This window comes from Dasypus novemcinctus, chromosome 11 (genome assembly GCF_030445035.2).
Source record: "Dasypus novemcinctus isolate mDasNov1 chromosome 11, mDasNov1.1.hap2, whole genome shotgun sequence".
Taxonomy (NCBI): Eukaryota; Metazoa; Chordata; class Mammalia; order Cingulata; family Dasypodidae; genus Dasypus; species Dasypus novemcinctus.
Window position 1 is genome coordinate 51047869 of NC_080683.1, and position 19307 is coordinate 51067175.

Below are 19307 nucleotides of genomic sequence, written 5' to 3' on the forward strand. Positions count from 1 at the left end.
GGATTAAAAATGGACAAAAGTAAGGTTTTCTTAAATTAAAACTTACATCATACTCAACCCTCAGCATGACACAACCAAATTCATTATCTTTCTTTTTTCTTTTTTTCTACAACCTTCCCTCTTCCTGTGAGGAGAGCATCACTAGCTTTCACATTTGCTTAGACTGGAAGAATCAGTCATTGTCACTTTCTCCCTGTCCCTCACTCTCACACTTGAAGGCTGTATCACAAACTTTCTTCCCCCTTTCCTTCCATTACTGTTACTCTTTTGGTTCAATATTATTTCTTTCTATAACTATTTTAATATCTCCCAATGGTCTCCCTATCTCAAACCCTCACTTTTTCAAATTACCCTCCTTAGACAGAATTTTTAAAATGACTGGACAAAACATATCACTGTCTTTCAGAAATGCTTCCAGTGCCTCACCAAAAATTAAATTCCAGAAATTTAAAGTGACTAAATTTAAAGTGACTAAAAGGCCTTCCCAGGAACATCTCCTTTTTTATGTCCCATACACTATATGCCCAGGTCCACATTTAACTTTTCTATAATGCCAACAAACACTTTTATCTCATCCATTCTCCATTCATCATCCAGCTATCCATAATGCTCCAGGATACCCATAAGTACAAAAAGGAGGGGAGAACTAATGAGATCAGAACTGAGAAGGTTCCAAACACCTATGGGGAGAGCACTGAAATGAAGCAGGACTTAGCATTTCCCTTATTACACAATAGTCATGAATGTAATTTGAAAAACCCACCAGTAGCCTACATCCAAGATTCATTACAACAATATCCCACTTGTTTGGGTCTGTGAAATTTGCCACCCCATAACATCTATTGCTCTCTATTAACTGAGTTCTCTCCTTAACTCCCAACCCCAGTCCACAGTCTATCATGAGTAACTCCACCATGTTTACCAACTGGAGTCCTGCTTTAAACCAGAGGTAATTTCCCCTAACTCCATTCTTCTTTATTCTTTGCATGCTTTTAGATTCTTCTTTCTGCAGTAGAAGTCCTGGGTATCTACACTTATCAGGATTGAGTCCAAGTTCTCTAAGTTTGCAAAAGGCATTTGGTTTAATAAGATGCTTAAATCAGTTTCTTGTTATTTGAAAGTTTTCTTTGTTAAAAGTTATGCTTCACTTATGCCTTTAAGGTTAACTCATCATTCCTCCTTCTACCACCCCCGCTCAAAACTATAGACCTATCTATGGCAAAGTAATTGCAGGAACAGAACAGAATGGAGCCCTGAAATATCTCTCTGCTTTGCTCCCCAGAAGCCTTTCTGTCTAGATAATTGCAATAGAACTTGCTGAATGATACAGATGAAATTGTACATAAGACCATATCTCAACAATAGCATTTTAGAAGCTTGTCAAACCTGGGCATGTTCTTCTTATCCTTCTTGCTGATTTCTGCATTTATATATATATTTTGGTAATTTGAATGGAAATTTGTTTAGGGATGCTTACAATTTCTGAATGTCAGATGTTTCCTTATTTGTGGACATGATACACAATTCAAAATGCCATTGCTATTTTCTTTATATCTCCAAAAGAAACCAATTATCTCATCTTAACTTTTTTTTTTATTTTTGAAAAGTGAGAACATGCTATTTTCAGTAACAGGAAGGAATGCAAAAGTCTATTCTAGTGACTATTCTAGTTTGTCCTGCCTTCAATCTTTGAGTGTTTTGCTCACTGCCAAGGTAGTCAATGCCTGCTCTTCTCTTTGAAAGCCATTTTCACATCATTCTTTAATGGCACATTTTATATTTAATTGTAATTAAGTCTCTAGACTTGGGGTTTTAAAAGCAAAGGTTATAGTATCATACTTTACCCAGGGCCTAGCACACTATGAGGTAGAGCTAATCCCACTGTATTCATTTCCTGTGGCTGCTATACCAAAGTGCCACAAACCAGATGCTTAAAACAGAAAAATATCCTCTCAAAGTCCTGGTGTTTGCAGGGCCACATTCACTCTGAAGGTTCTAGGGAAGAATGTTTTCTTTCTTCTTTCAATTCCTGGAGCCCAGCCATACCTTGGCTTGTGGCAGCATAATTCCATCTTCACATTGCTGCTATCTTAGTTTCCTGTCTGCTAACACATACTATATGAAGGGTTGGCTTAACTAATGGGAATTTGTGGCCTCACAATTTTGAGGGTAGAAGATGTTCAGATTCAAGGTGTCAGCAAGATGATGCTTCCTCCCCCAAGAATGTGGCATTCTAGGGCTAGTTGCTGGCCATCCTTGGTCCTTGGCTTTTCTGTTACATGGCAACACACACACCAATGTCTTCTTTCTCCTCTAGGTTCCTTTTGGCTTCTTCCCTTGACTTTCTCTCTCTACATATGAATGTTATTCTCTTTATAAGGGATACCAGTAATCCATATTAAAACCCAACCTGATTCAGTTGGCCTTACCTTAACAAAAAACAGCATCTCCTATTTACAAAAAGTTCATAAGCACAGGAATGGATTAAGAACAATTTGTCTGGGGTAGATGACATACTACAGCCACCCTTTCTCTCATCTTCTTATGAGAAACCCAGGAATTGGATTTAAGGCTCTCTCTAAAGTCAGGATGATTTTGTCTTGATATCCTTACCAATTATGTCTGCAAAGAATCTATTTCCAAATAAAGTATATTCTGAGGTTCTGGATGGGCATGATTTTGGAGGGGGAGGGGAGGTATCTTTTAAATCACTATTTCCAAATAAAGTATATTCTGAGGTTCTGGATGGACATGATTTTGGAGGGGGAAGGGAGGTATCTTTTAAATCACTACAGTCCCAGACAAAGATTATGAGCCATTTATCTTTATATCCATGGTACCACACGCAAACCTCCTAATACAGAATGGCTTAAAAAATTGTGGGTAGAATTTATGAATCAAAGGCTCTTAAATAAAGGACTGGAAAAGCATTTGGGGCCCAAAATGATAGGGAATTTTGGTAGTGCCTGACATGCAACTTTATTAGCAATCATACCATGTCTTAAGCACTAAGCTAAGCACTTGACATGAAATCTGATTTCAATCCAAACCTCATCCTAACACTGTTAGTCAGATGTGATGGTTCTTCTTTTACAGAGGAAAACAGGCTTAGAAGAGTTAAGTGACTTTTCTAAATCAACTATCAGGGGGTTGAATAGGCCTTCATTCCAGTACCATATGACCTCAAAGTTCATATTCTTAACCCAAAAGCCTCATTCCTTCTCAATATATTTTAGAAATGAAAAATCCTAGTTTTTCTAGTATGGTATTTAAATAACAGTTCTAAATCAGTAGCGCTCTCTTTCTTGGCACCGGGGTCCATTTTCCAAAATCTCAATTCTTTTTCCCCATCCCTATATTCTTAATCTAGACTTAGGTAGATAGTCTTTTCTTATCAGACTTATAGCAATGTTGGGAGGCATCTATGCAGGATTCTATGACCTAAGGAAAGTCTGTGTATTCTTTGGCTGTATTTTCATGGAAAAGAAAGTGTGCTTATTTCTAAAATGTTCTAGGGAATATATTTATTGATAACCAAATAGTCCACCACATGGGTGATCATAACTATTTTTCTACTGCTTTGATATTTAGGTAATTTTCAGTCTTTGTGTATCATAAATCAATGTTGAATATAATGCCCTTAAACTCTCTCTCTCACACACACACATTCATACATGCATACATGCACATATTTAGATGTAAAGCCTTTATTTTTATATTTATATATTTGCATCTTTGATTATTTTCTCAGGTCCCTAGAATTGGAATTACTTAGAGAATATAAACTCAAAGGCACTCCACATATTTTTCTAAATTGCTTTTTGGGAAAGGTATACACATTTACACTTGCATCAGATGCTGGTAAGAGCATATACTTTATCATTCTTTACCAGTAAGTATAAAGTTTTGCCATTTTAAGAGGTTTGCTACTTTGATAGGCAAAAAGCTAATGACTGATCACTTTTATTCCCACAAAATCAGACCATTTATTCTTACATTTAATGTCCATTTATATTTCTTCTCCCTTAAGCTGTCTATTCAAGTCTTTTGCACATTTATATGGGAACATTAATGTTTTTAATATTAATCTGCAACAGCTCTTTATATTTTAACATGTTATTGCATTGTTGTATTTGGTGTAAGCCTGTTTTTCTTTTCTAAATATCCAGGTGCATACAGTGGAAGTTATTTCTACTGTCTGGAATTCATCTCATCTCCAGTTTTACTCTTTCCTTATGCCTTAGATTTTGCTTCCATTAATTTTTTTTTCTATCAAGAGTCTATAAACTCCTCAGCATATGCATTTCATCTCTTTATAGCATAAGCAGAGCATACTTTTAGCACTTTAATGCATACATCAGCCTAAATTTCATTAATATAATTTCACACAAGGCAATGGTTTATTAATTCAGACTATACTCCCTAACTTATGCTATTTCAGACAGTAGTTGGAGGAAGAACTCACATTTACTCTCTACAATAACATCAATAACTATGCTCGGCCTAACCTTGTTTCATTTAAATTTCACAAGAATATAAAGAATTAGGTATTACTATTCCTGTTTTCAGATATGAAAACAGAGATTCTGAATATTAAATACCTTCAAAAGGGTTATGCACTTCACAGAGTCCCATATGATTCCTAAGGCAGTATTTGTCATATTTATTATATCATCTCTTTGCATTATAAGTGATCAAATTGCAAATTTTCTAAGTTAATAGCATAGAAAAAGATTGTTCAGGGTATAAGTTGCTTTAGACAGACAAAGAATTTTCTATGACTTGTGAACACTATTTTTTTAATTTTTTTTAAGGGGGTACTAAGGATTGAACCCGGGACCTCATACGTGCCAAGCAGGTGGTCAACTACTGAGCTGCGTCCACTCTGCTGTGAGCATTCGTAAAGTATATTTTTCTATAGAATAATGTCAATACAAATATTATTGTATTGATTAAACCAAGTCACCTAAGAACTTTTAAAATGTAGCTTAATTTCAGGCCTTTTTAATATCGGAAATCTTATTATCACTTAGCTTGAAATACCCAAAATTTCACTTACCACAATTCAGAGTGATTGTACCCTGTGATGGCTATGCTAATGTATCAAGTCAGCCAGGTAATTGTGCCCAGTTGTTTGGTCAAGCAAGCACTGGGCTAATTATAATACAGAATATTTATGGACTTTAGTCATCAATGAGTTTATTGCATAGATGGCTGATTACATTTATGATCAACCAAGGAGACTGCTGTCAGCAATGAGAGACGTTTTATCTAATCAACTGAATGCCTTAAAAAGCAAAGCGATTTCAGCATTCAGAGAATTTTCAGTTCACCTTCAGATAGCCACCACCTCCTGGGAACTCATCAAAGACCTTCATAAGAGCCCCTGCTTTGCAGCCTGCCTGCGGAATTTGGACTTGTACATCCCCACAGTCACGTGAGAGAATTTTATAAAATCTTATACTATTTACAGATATCGCCTGTTGATTCTGTGTCTCAAGAGAACCCTGACTAATACATACCCCCTTCCCTGAATTAAGTGAGTGCTTATTAAGTCTGGGGGAATGCTTAATGGAATACGTCCCATGCCCTTTGAGCTATATTCAATTTTTAATTTACTAGATGGCCTGGATTGACATTCCCTAGTAAAGGGGCAGATGGTTCCTTAGGCTTTCCTCAACACCTTTTATTCTCTGGGTTCTCTGAGAGAAGTCTACAGGAATTTAATTTCTCTACATCTCTGAACCCATGGCTCTGTGAAAAGGATATTGAAAATAATCTATGATATTCCCTTAAACTCACTTGATTCTTTTGAAACTGTTTCAGTCAGATTAAGGTAGAAAACAATTGAACCAACTTGAAGAACATTGCTGTATCCATAAAAATATATTAATATAGCTCTCTTTAGAAATGATCCTCTTTGCAAAGATATCATTCAGAATCTCTAAGGATAAGATAGAATTTCAGGGAAAACAGGATTAGTTTGAGTTTAGTTGGAATTTTAATAGCCGTTGGCCCTAGGCACACAAAAAGCATAAGCACTTTCTATTTTCTGTAAGAAACCTTGTTTATACCTAGTTGTCTTTTTCTACTGTTCTTAGAGGTTGATATGCTTCCCCCTCCCAAAAAAAAAAAAAAAAAAAAAAAAAACTAATAAAAAGAAGCTAATGACATATCCTAGTTCTAGAAATACATTTGATTTTATAGAGCTATTCTCTAACATATGTTTGCTTATTCCATATGTTTTAATACTTATTTTCTCCTTTAACACTGAAATGAAATTTTTATATGAAAATATTTAAGTGGGTCACAATATTTCTCTCTTCTCCTTAATACATATAAATGATGCTATAACTGAGAAAATGTTTTACAATTAAAGTCTCTCCAAGAACAGAATAACACATTTTACTCTACTAGATTTTATGGAAACATAAAGTGGAGCTAATAAAGTGTACAGGATGGGTTTGGATAAAAGCCTGTAAAAGCATGATGGTTAGTTATGGTTGGAATGCTTGTACTGCTGATGGCAAGCATACCTCATTCCACTCTTACTTCTTTTTTTAATCAACACATGCCAGCCACAGTCAGGAATATATTGACCCTCAGCATAACTAGGACTTAGAGGAATGTAAAGCTTTGGGCTATGTCTGAAAGCTATTTTATATCAAATCTCCCACCTGGACAACTACAATAGCCTTCTAACTGTCTCTGCATCCATTTCATTACCAGAATCTATTTCTCACATCACATGTACAGTGAAGTTTTGAAAATATAAATCATACCAACTACACTTCTTGCCCAAAATCCTCCAAGAAATTTCAGTTAGAATATAATGCAAATTCCTTGCCTACTAGTCCACACACAATCCAGCCTGTGCTCAAAGCCCAAACTTCTTTCTCAACCACTCCCTCTCATTCACTTTGCTCCAGCCACTCTGAAATTCTGACTCTTATCCCAATCTTCAGTCCACTCCCATCCCTTTACACTTGCTGATAAATCTGCCTTCAAACCTACATATAGCCAACTCTTCATTTAACCTTCTTCACGGGAAAACTTTTCCTGATATCCCATTGAAAACAGTCCTTGCTTCTTCATCATATTCTTCTCCCTTATCTTGTTTACTTTTCTTTCTAACATTAACTACTGCTTGAAGTTGTGTAACTCATTTGCCTATTTGCTTGCCTTTTGTCTGCTTCCCTCACTACAATGCAAGTACCTTGAAGCACCACTGAGTCCCCAGAAAATGAAGAAAAAGACTAGATCTAGACACCATTGGGCTCAGAAGCAAAGAATGGAGGTTAGAAAGAAGGTAGAGTTAAATGAAGAGCCCATCCCACCTTCAGTTAAAAAGGGATACTTTGTTTCCTCTTCTTATTTCTCCATATTGACTCATGGTATCTTGTCAATTATTTTTGAAAATGATGCCACATTAATAATTCTTCTTCAGATCCCACCATAATAAAAATGGATAATGCCTTTGTTCTTAAAAATTTACTCATTTAAAAGAAGGCAATTTTAAAGAAGAAAATAAATAGCGTTATAAAAATATAATGTTACAATATGTTTATCATATGACTTCCATTTGTTTTAAAAGTGATTAATTCATGAGTTCGTGGAGAGAAATCAAGAAAGTAAAACCATTTATAATATCCTTCCTATTGTTGCAGTGTGATACTTTTCTTTACAAATAAGTATATCTCAAATATGACTATAAATTATATTTCACACATATACAGTTGGCCCCAATTCTTTCTCTCTTATAGTGATGAGAAGTTTTGCCCTAGCCCTTTACTCTAAGCTTGGCTGTGAGTGTAATATTAGCAGATATGATAATGCACAGAAGCTTGGAAAGCCCTTGAGCATGTCTACTTGCTTGTTTTTATACCTGCTTTCCTGCATCTCAGCTATCATAATCATGAGACCATGCCTGAGCTATTCTTCTGGAGGATGAGATATACGGGCCGCCCGATCTGCATCTTCCTCCATCCTAGCTGAGGTATTCTCAGGCAATCTAACCACCAGCTGACCCTCTGACATGAGTGAGCCCAACCAAGATCAACAAACCCTCGTGGTGAATCTATAGTCTTGTTAGAAATTCTAAGTGCATGTTTCTTTCTGCCACAAGTGCTTTGTTATATAGAATTATATATCACTACATAACTGATTCACAAACACACACATGTCCACATATTTGAATACTATGGTTGAACTATAATTCTTAAAGAAAGTTTATTTCATACATCTTTGTTTTTTCCTTAGCAATATATACTGTGAACACAGGTAATTGTTTTTAAAAATGTTGACTGATTGATGGATTTAGATTAACTATATTTATTGAATATTTTAATGTTTTCAAGTGTTCTGTCAGTGGCTCTAAATTTTTTTTTGGTTTCAGGACACCTTTTCAGTCTTAAAAATTATTGAGGGCCCACCAAAATTACTTGTTTATGTGGGTTATATTACTGATAACTATTGTGTAAGAAATTAAAATGAGAAATAATTAAAGCATAAGAATAACAAGCACACATTCCATTAGCCATCAGAGCAGTGCTATCATCACAAGTCATGTAACCTCTGGAAAACTCCACTGTACACTCACAAGGAAATAAGAGTGGGAAACACAAATGAATTAATATTTGCAAAGGACTTCAAAGCACTACTTAACAAATAAGATATGATATTTGAGCATAAATTTTAAAAAATATTATGGCAGAGCTACCCTGTATTTTTTTTCTAACTATCTTTAATATTGGCAAGTGTGAGAGATTTACAATAATATGTCTGGCAAATAAGATAATTAATGATTTTCCACAGGAAGTATAACATCATCCACATTTCTGCAAAATCAGGATGTTACTTTTCTCACTGAAATGCAAAGCAGTTAAAAATCCCTGCATTTCAGAGGCAAAACACAAAGGCAGCTGGAAAAAAAAAAAATACAGACACTGCACAAAGTCACAGCATGACACAAATAAAGAAATAAGCTTTCTGGTGTAATAATTGATTAGCAGCCTGCAGTTTGCAGATTATGTGGAAGGATACAAACCCCATTGGTTCTCACTCAATATTCATTATTTCATTCTCTTTTAATTATAAAAGCCTGGTTTAACTCAGAGTGGCAATGTTCTCTCTTTTTTAAATTCTCTGCTGTTTGGAACATGGATGTAAAGGCTAGAACGCCCCCCCCCCAATCATCTGAAACTACAAAGTCACCTGAAGCACAGAATCCAGAAGCTAAGCATGATGGAACATGATACAGAAGTTTATATTTATGAGGAAAATAAGGACCCACCAGATAATGCTATATTGCCTTCCTCCAGAGTTCTTTAACCTGAGAGAGAAAGAAACTTTTATCTAACTAAAGCCAATGTTATTTTGGGATACTCTCTTAGGTGCAGCCACTTAATCCTGAAAGATATATGTGATAATTAAGATATATAAATGATAACTTTTCCTGGGTCCCTGGCCCAGGTTTGTCTGGGAAAGAATAACTTGGCAAAGTCCTCCCAAAATTTTCCCTCCATGAAAAAGCAGCTTGAGGCAAAAAACAAAGGAGTGAAATACTATAGAGGCAGACAGCCTGGTGCAAAGGCCTCCGGGCTCCAAATACCCTGGAAAGGAAGGTACAGAGGGGACAACCAAACTTCTGTAAATAGGGGAACTCCTGAATAACTAAAAAGCAAAACCCCAGGACAAGACAGAGATCCAAAAAGACAGGGAAAACCATATACACTGCACTCACTTTGGGGAGACCTTCCTGATAGGTGGGCAGTAGCTTAATAAAATCTCTGTCTTATCATCAACTGGTTACAAAATCTAGAAATGGACATGTAAGGGATATTCAATTTGGGTAGGACCGACCTCTCCCATCATTGAGATGTCTGTCCTACCCAAATTGATTTACCGATTTAACACAATCCCAATAAAAATTTCAGCAGCATATTTTACTGAACTGTAAAAGCCAATTGTGAAATTTATTTGGGAAGGCAAGGGGTCCCAAATAGCCAAAAGTTATTGGAAAAGAAAAATGAAATCAGAAGAACCATGCTCCCTGACTTAAAAGCATATTAGAAAACTACAGTGATCAAAATTACATGGTATTGGCACAAGATAGACACATTGACAAATGGAACCAAATTGAGAGTTCTGATATAAATCCTTGCATATCCAGTTAACTGATATTCCACAAGGCCACCAAGCCCATTCAACTGGGACAGAATAGCTTCTTCAACAAATGGTGCTTGGAAAACTGGGCCTAATATTCAGGAAATATTAAAAAATCCTATATCTTGAAACCAAAAAGACAAACAACCCATTTTTTAAAATGGTCAAGAGCTTTGAATAGACACTTTCCCGAAGAGAAAATACAATTGGCTAAAAAGTGTATGAAAAGATGCTCAACATCACTAGCTATTAGGGAAATGCAAATAAAAGCTATAATGAGATAACATCTTAAACCTATTAGACTTGTGGCTATTAAAAAAACAGAACTACAAGTGTTGGAGAAGATGTGGTTGGAAGGTAGAATGCAGCCATTGTGGAGCACAGTTTAGCAGTTCTTCAGGAAGCTAATTGTAGAATTGCCATATGATCCAGCAATCCCACTGTTGGGTATAATCCAGAGGAATTAAAAGCAGAGACAAGAACAGATACATGTAAACCAACGTTCGTAACAGCAATATTCACTGTGACTGAAAGTTAGAAGTAACCCAAGTGTCCATCAGCAGATAAATATAATAAGCAAAATATGGTGTATACATATGATGGAATATTACTCTGCTGTAAGAAGGAAGTATTGACACATACAACAACATGGATGAATCTTGAAGACCTTATGTTAAGTGAAGTAAGCCAGACATTAAAGGACAAATATTGTATGACCTACCTGATATGACCTTACCTGATATGAGCAGATTCACAGAGCTAGAGTCTGGAAGATAGGTTATCAGGAGACAGAAAGGGAGTAGAGTGTGGTGAGCCAATGCTCAATATGGCAAAACACATGATAAGGTGGAAGGGGTGTTTAGGCAGTGGAAGGGGTTGATAGTGGTACAACGACTTGAGTGGGGTTAGCAGTGAGCAGAGTGGGGGGTTGGGAAGGACTATCCATGGAATTGAGGGGATAACTGGAAGAAAAAACTAGTGTACTCTAGAAATTGGTAGGTCTGTGGTTGAACTACAATGGTGGGAATGTTTTTTTGGCAAATATGGCAAGGGAGAGACACTTGTTCAATGTGTATGTGGGGGTGGGGATATGTAGGAAAGGGTGCGCTTGGAGCATGCTTCTATGGAATATGAATGTGTTCATCTTGGCATATGGTGTTATCTCAGTTGGGTGTAGACCCACACAATAAACAAGAAAATTTGGGAAGTGGATGTGACTCAACTGATAGAGTGTCTGCCTACCATATGGGAGGCCATGGTTCAAACCCAGGGCCTCCTGACTCATGTGGTGAGCTGGCCCATGTGCAGTGCTGACATGTGCAAGGAGTGCTGTGCCACAAAGGGGTGCCCCCGTATGGGGGTGCCCCATGTGCAAGGAGTGTGCCCTGCAAGGAGAGCCGCCCCACGCAAAAAAACACAACCTGCCCAGGAGTGGTGCCGCACACATGGAGAGCTGACACAGCAAGATGATGCAACAAAAAAGAGACGCAGTTTCCCTGTGCTGCCTAGGGTGCAAGCAGACACAGAAGAACATGCAGCAAATGACCACAGAGAGCAAACAATGGGGGGAGAAGGGAAGGGGAGAGAAATAAATAAAAATAAATCTTTAAAAAATAGTAAATAAACAAGAAAATTTTAAACTCCCATCCTGGGGAGTCCTGCTACATTCTCAAATAGAGGTGCAAGAACCTCTCAGGTACATAGGCAGTGCCTAAGAAAAGAAAACAAAACAGTATGTCAAGCCCTCAATATTAATACATGTATGTAAGTATGAACCCTACTCTTCAAAAATTGAAACTTAGTGGTTGCCATAGGTTCCAAGTGGAGGGAGGGAAACGTGAGTGGAACATATGACATTTTTGGGGCATTGAAATTGTTCTGCATGATCTTGCAATGGTGGAAACAGGCCATTATACATTTTGTCAGAACCTATAAAAGTATATGGTACAAAAGGTAAACCATAATGTAAACCATTGACCATGGTTAATAGCAATGCTTCAATATTTGTTCATTAATGTTAACAAATGTACTATCTTATGTAGTATGTTATTGGTATGGGAAGATGGGGGGGACATTATATGGGAATTCTATATACTTTCTATGTGACTTTTCTTTAACTTTAGCTTTTTGTAAAATAAAGGGGAAGAAAATAAGGCACTGGGGGAACATACAGAGTAAATTGTCAGTATACATAAAGATAACAGATCTTATGATGATGAAAGGCATAGTGCAAAAAAAATTTTATATAATTTTTATTTTTAAATGTTTTTATTTTATTATTATTATTTTGTTAGCTTTGTTTTGGGGCAGGTTTTAGATTGCAGAAGGGTCTCAACTGTGGCAAAGGAGGATCACTTGCACATTCCTCTATGGAATATGAATGTGTTCATAGGGTCATTAAGTGTTGTCTCAGTGGGTAGATATCCACATAATTGTCAATGGAATATTGAATTCCCATTCTGGGGAATTCAGCCTCATTCTCTAATCAAGTGGCAAGAATGTCTAGAGTACATGGGCAGTGCCTAGTAAAGGACAAATGCCAGGCCCTTAATATTGATGCTTGTGTTTATCAACCTTGTTCTTGTGAAATTGAAACTTAGGTTGTAATATATATTGCCTTAAGAGTTACCTCCTGAAAGCCTCTTTGTTATTCAAATATGGTCTCTTTGTAAGCCAAACTCTGCATATAAACTCACTGCCTTCCCCCCAGCATAGGACATGACTCTCAGGGACACACTTCCCTGGCACCAAAAATTATTACCAAGCACCAACTAGTGATGCATTTGAAAAAACACCTAGACTAAAAAGAGGAAACATTAAACACAAATAAGTTTTTATGGCTAAGAGATTTCAAAGTGTGTCAGGAGGTCATTCATAGGTTACACTTACACATGTGTCAGGATCTTACTGACTGCCACAGTAAGCAGCGCCTCAAGCAGGGGGCTCCTGAGAGCTCTAGGACATCTAGACACTATAAACAAGGCATACAGTCCCTGAAAATTGGCTTCCTGTCATCATGCCGTACCTTGGAATATATGATAACCCATCTCTCCAATGTATCAGAGTTAGACTCATTTATCATCTTCCTACACAAATGTTTCTTCTGCTCCTAAAATTAACACTATACCAAGTAATTATATGTCCCAGAGACTTAAATCTTCTAGCTATTCATTTGCTGGTTTAAACCCAAATCTCACCAGAGTTTTTTTTTGTTTTTTTTTTTTTTTTTATTTATTTATTTATTTATTTTTTATTTATTTATTTTATTGACTTTGTAATAATATTACATTAAAAATATATATGTGAGGTCCCATTCAACCCCACCCCCCCACCCCACCTCTCCCCCCCCCCCCCCCCAGCAACACTCGTTCCCATCATCATGACACATCCATTGGATTTGGTAAGTACATCTTTGGGCACCTCTGCACCTCATAGTCAATGGTCCACATCATGGCCCATACTCTCCTCCATTCCATCCAGTGGGCCCTCTCACCAGAGTTTTGCCAACACTTACTCTCTATTCATTGAACTCACCCAGGACAACTAATAAAAAGATGATGATAAACAACACCCATCCCCCCAAAAAAAAAGATATCTACAACAGCAAGCAGACAGTTCCATCCATCTGCTCCATGGCATCTAAGTCCCCTTTCAATCAGAAGCAGAGTGGGAATCACCATGCTAAAATTTTCAAGATTGATGAATGAACACAAACATAAGAGGGGGATGCCAACTATGGACTAAATCGACATTATTATTCAACTAATGGAAGAACCTATATCATTGATATAAAGACAATGGTCACCAGAGGTTCTGACGTGATGGAGAGAGAAGAATAGGTATAACATGGGGCATTTTTGGACATTGGATTGTTCTACATGACATTGCAATGACAGATACAGACCATTGTACATTTTGTCAAAACCTATAAAATTGTGTGGAGCAAAGTGTGAACCATAAAGTAAACTATAGTCCCTGCTTAGTAGCAATGCTTCAATGTGTTCATCAATTGTAACAAATATACCACACTAATGAAAGATGTTGTTAATGGAGGAAAGTGTGTGGGGGGTTGGAATATATGGGAATCCCCTATATTTTCAATTTAACATTTATGTAATCTAAAGCTCTTTTGAAACTAAAAAACAATGCTAAAAAACATATTTTAAATAATGATGAAAAGAAAAAAATAGGTACATTCAGATTAACAACATTTATTTATGACTGTTATATTGCTCAATATAAATTATTATTCAGAAAGTGTACATTGTCCAGACTCCTCTGGCAATTTTTTATTTTTTCATTTAGTTAGGCATGCCTTTATATCTAATTTTCCCATCCTGGTTGTTTTAGTTTCCTAGGCTACTTAAGTGAATACCATGAAATGGGTTGATGTAAACCATGGGAATTTATTTGCTCTTGGTTTTGAAACAGAGAAAATATCCAAATAAAGGTATCATCAAGGTGATGCTTTCTCCCCAAAGACTGTGGAATTCTGGGGCTAGTTCCTGGTGATACTTGGTTCCATTATCATATGGCAAGACCCATGGTAGCATCTCCTGGTCTCTTTTCTTCTGGGTTCCAGTTTTAGATTCTTGCTTCTTGTGGCTTTCTCTGTCTCTCTCTGCCTAAATTCCATTCCCCTATAACAGACTCCAGCAATCCTGATTAAGGGAGGACACACCTTAACTGTAGAAACTTCATCAAAAGTCCTACTTAGAATTCGTTCACATCTACAGGAATGGATTAAATTTAAAACATGTTTTTCTAGGGTAAATACAGCTTCATACCACCATACCACCTATTTAAATACATGCAATGCTTTTGTTAGTTCAGTAAACCAGGTTTGCCTTAACTAGTGGCAAGCACATCATTTACATATCTAATCAGCAATTTTCATTTTGTCATTAGATCTCTGTTTCCATGTACTGAAAAATATGCTCAAGTAGCTAAAGGGAAATATAGAGAAAGAACTAAAAGATATCAGGAATATAATGAACAAGCATATATGAGGTTAACTCTCATATATGAGAGTCTTAATATAGAGATAGAAGTTTTAAAAAGGAACCAAACACAATTACTGGGGTTGAAGACCACAATAACTGAAATGAAAAATTCCCAAGGTGGTTTCAAGAGCAGATTGGAGCTAGCAGAAAAAAAGAATCATTGAACTTGAAGACAAGTCACTAGAAATGAATCAACCTGAGGAACAGAAGTAAAAGATAATTACAAAAAGGGGAAAAAGTCTAAGACACCTTTGGGACATCATCAAGCCCACCAATATTGACATTTTGGAAGTCCCAGAAGGAGACAAAAGAGATAAAGGGGAGACTCCAGCACCTACAATCTGATCTATTGGACTTACCACACTCAGCTAAGATGGAGTTGAAGAAGGACAACTACCACACCATGGAGCCTAGAGTGATTACAACTGAAAATGGGAGGATTGCATCCAGCATCCAGGTGGAATCTGACCCTCCTCTTGACATAGAGGTGCAATGGACACAACCAATCCAATGTCCACATAGAAGAGGTGGCATTGGATTGGGAAAAGTGGACATAATGGACAAAGGGTATGGGGAAAGGCAGGAAGAGATGAGAGGTGGAGGCGTCTTCGGGACATGGAGCTGCCCTGGATGGTGCTTCAGAGGTAATCACCGGACATTGTAAATCCTCACAGGGCCCACTTGATGGAATAGAGGAGAGTATGGGCCATGATGTGAACCAATGTATATGAGGTGCAGAGGTGCCCAAAGATGTACTTACCAAATCCAATGGATGTGTCATGATGATGGGAACGAGTGTTGTTGGGGGGGGGGGGGAGAGGGGGGGTGGGGGGGTGGGGTTGAATGGGACCTCACATATATATTTTTAATGTAATATTATTACAAAGTCAATAAAAAATAAAAAATTAAAAAAAAAAAAGAGATAAAGGGGAAAAGTGAATATTCAAAGAAATAATGACATAAAACATCCCAAACTTAGCAAAAGAACACCAAACAGAATAAACATGAAGAAAAACATATCCCATCATATATTGATGACACTATTGAATGCAAAGGATAAGGGGAGAGTTCTGAAAGTTGCAAGACAAAAGCAATGCGTAATGTATATGGGAGTCCCCAGTTTATTGGGTGCTGATTTCTCATCAGAAACCAGGAAGTCATGAAGGCAATGGGGTTAAAATACACAAAGTACTGAAAGGAAACAACTGCCAATGAAAAATTTTATAATCGGTGAGACTTTCTTTCAAAAATGAGGAAGAAATTAAGACATTCTCATATTTTTAAAAAAATGCTGAGGAAGTTCATCACAACTAGACCTTCCCTATAAACAATACTAAAGGGAATTCTTCAGACTAAAATGAAAGGACACTAAACAGTGGCTCAAACTGGCATAAAGAAATAAAGACCAGCTCTTAAGGTAATCATTTGGGTGATTATAAATGCCAATATTATTGTTGTGTATTATTTGTCATATAACTCCACTTCTTACTTCCAACAGGTGAGAAAATGCAAATGCATAAAAAGTAATGATAAATCTGTTTGTGAGCATAAAATAAATTATATAAAGAAAAGTATATGTGCATGGTACTCAAATTAAGTTGATACTGAACAAAATATGATTATAATTTATTTAGGATAACAAATTTTAACACAAAGGTAAACATAAAGAAAATAAAAAGTATATCAAGATAGAAATGAGGAGGCACTCAATATGATACAAAAAAATCAAATAAATATAAAAGTAGGCATTAATAGAAGTAAGGGACAAAATGATATGACTTATAAAGGCTACATAACAAAATGGCAGAAGCCCTATATCATCAGTAGTGACTTTGAATTTAAATGGATTAAACTATCCACACAAAAGGCAGAAGTTAGCAGAATGGATAAAATGGCATGACCCAACTATATGCTCTTTGCAAGAGAGTCACCTTAAATTTGAAGATACAAGTAGGTTGAGGGTGAAAGGTTGGAAAATTACATACCATGCAAAGAGTAACCAAACAGAGCTGGGGTAGCTATGCTAATAATGGATAAAATAGACTTTAAGTCAAAAACAGAAGGGACAAAAATGGTCATTACATACTGATAAAGGGGATAATTCAACAGGAAGATGTAACAATTATAAATATATAGGCACCTAACACAGAGTCCCAAAAGAAATGAAGCAAATACTGGCAGATTTGAAGGATGATATTGATGGTTCTATATTAATAGTATGAGACTTTAATACACCATCCTCAATAATGGATAGAGCATTTAGTCAGAAGGTCAATAAGGAAGTACAAGATAGAAATGATTTTGTACTAGACCTAATAAACCAACTAAACTTAATAAACATATATAGAACACTTCATCCAAGAACAGCAGAATACACATTATTCTCAAGTGCACATGAATCAATCTCCTTGATAGATCATTCATTAAGTAACAAAATAAGTCTCAATAAATTTAAAAAAATTGAAATCATACAATGCATATTCTCCAATCACAATGGAATTTATTTAGAAATCAATAACAGAGGGAGAAAGGGAAATTAAACAACATTTGCTCAAACAACCAATGGGTTAAATAGGAAATCAGAAATGAAATTTGGAAATATCTTGAGGTGAATGAAAATGAAAATATAACATGCCAAAACTCATGTAATACAACAGACTCAGTGCTCAGAGGGAAATTTATACCTCTAAATGCTCAATATTGAAAAGGAAGAAAGACTTCAAATCAGACACTTAACCTCAAAATTGGAAGAAGTAGGAAAAGAAGAGCAAATTAAATCCAAAGTGAGCACAAGGAAGGAATTAACAAAGATTAGAGTGCAGATAAATGAAAATAAGTTAAAAAAATAGAATAAAAAAACAAAAGATGGTACTTAGACAAGATAATAAAATTGAAAAATCTAAGCTAGATTGACAAAAATGAGAGTGGATATAAATAACAAAAATCAGAAATGAAAAGTGGGACATTACTAAAGACCCCATTGAAATATAAAAGTACTATAAGTGGATACTATGAATAACTGCATGCCAATAATTAGACAACACAGATGAAATGGACAAATTCTTAGAAACAAACAAACCACCTTCATTGACTCAAGATGAAATAGAAGGTCTCAGCAAGCTAACTACTAGTAAAAAAAAATTGAGTCAGTAATCATAAATGTCCCAAAAAGTAATATCCAGGACTAGATGACTTCACAGGGGAATTCTATCAAACATTCCAAGAAGACTTAATTCCAACTCTTCTCAAAAGAAGACTTAACTCAAACTCTTCCAAAATATTGAAGAGGGGGGAACACTCCCTAATTCATTCTACAAAGTCAACATCACCCCCTTACAACAAACTCAAATAAAGATATCACAAGAAAAGAAAACTGCAGACCACTATTTCTTATGAATATAGATGCAAAAATTCTCAACAAAATGCTAGCAAGCTGAATCAAACAGTGCGTTAAAAGAACAATACACCATGAACAAGTGGGACTTATTTCTGGTGTGGAAAGTTGGTTCAAAATAAGAAAATCAATTAATGTAAGACACTATATTAACAGAATGAAGGGGAAAACATGATCATCTCAATTGAGGCAGAAAAGGCATTTGAAACAACCCAGCACTCCTTTAGGATAAAAACACTTAGAACACTAGGATAGAAGGAAACTTCCTCAACATGATAAAGAGCATATTTGAAAAGTCCACTACTAGCGTCTTACTTAATGGTGAAAGATTGAAAGATTTTCATCTAAGATCAGGAACAAAACAAGGATGCCCATTGTCACTACTTTTATTGTACATTTTACTGAAAGTTCTTGCCAGAGCAATTAGGCAAGAAGAACTACAAGGCATCAACATAGGAAGGAAAGAAGTAAAACATTCCCTCTTTGCAGATGATATGATCTTATATGCAGAAAATCCTGAAAAATCTGCAACAAAGCCGCTAGAGCTAATAAATGTATTCAGCAAACAGGTGGGATACAATATCACCACCCAAAAATCAATAGTGTTACTCTACACAAGCAATGAATAATTGGAAGAAGAAAACAGGAAAAGAATTCCATTCACAGTAGCAACTAAAATAATCAAATACACATGACTAATCTATCGAAGGATATAAATAATTGTACACAGAAAACTACAACATATT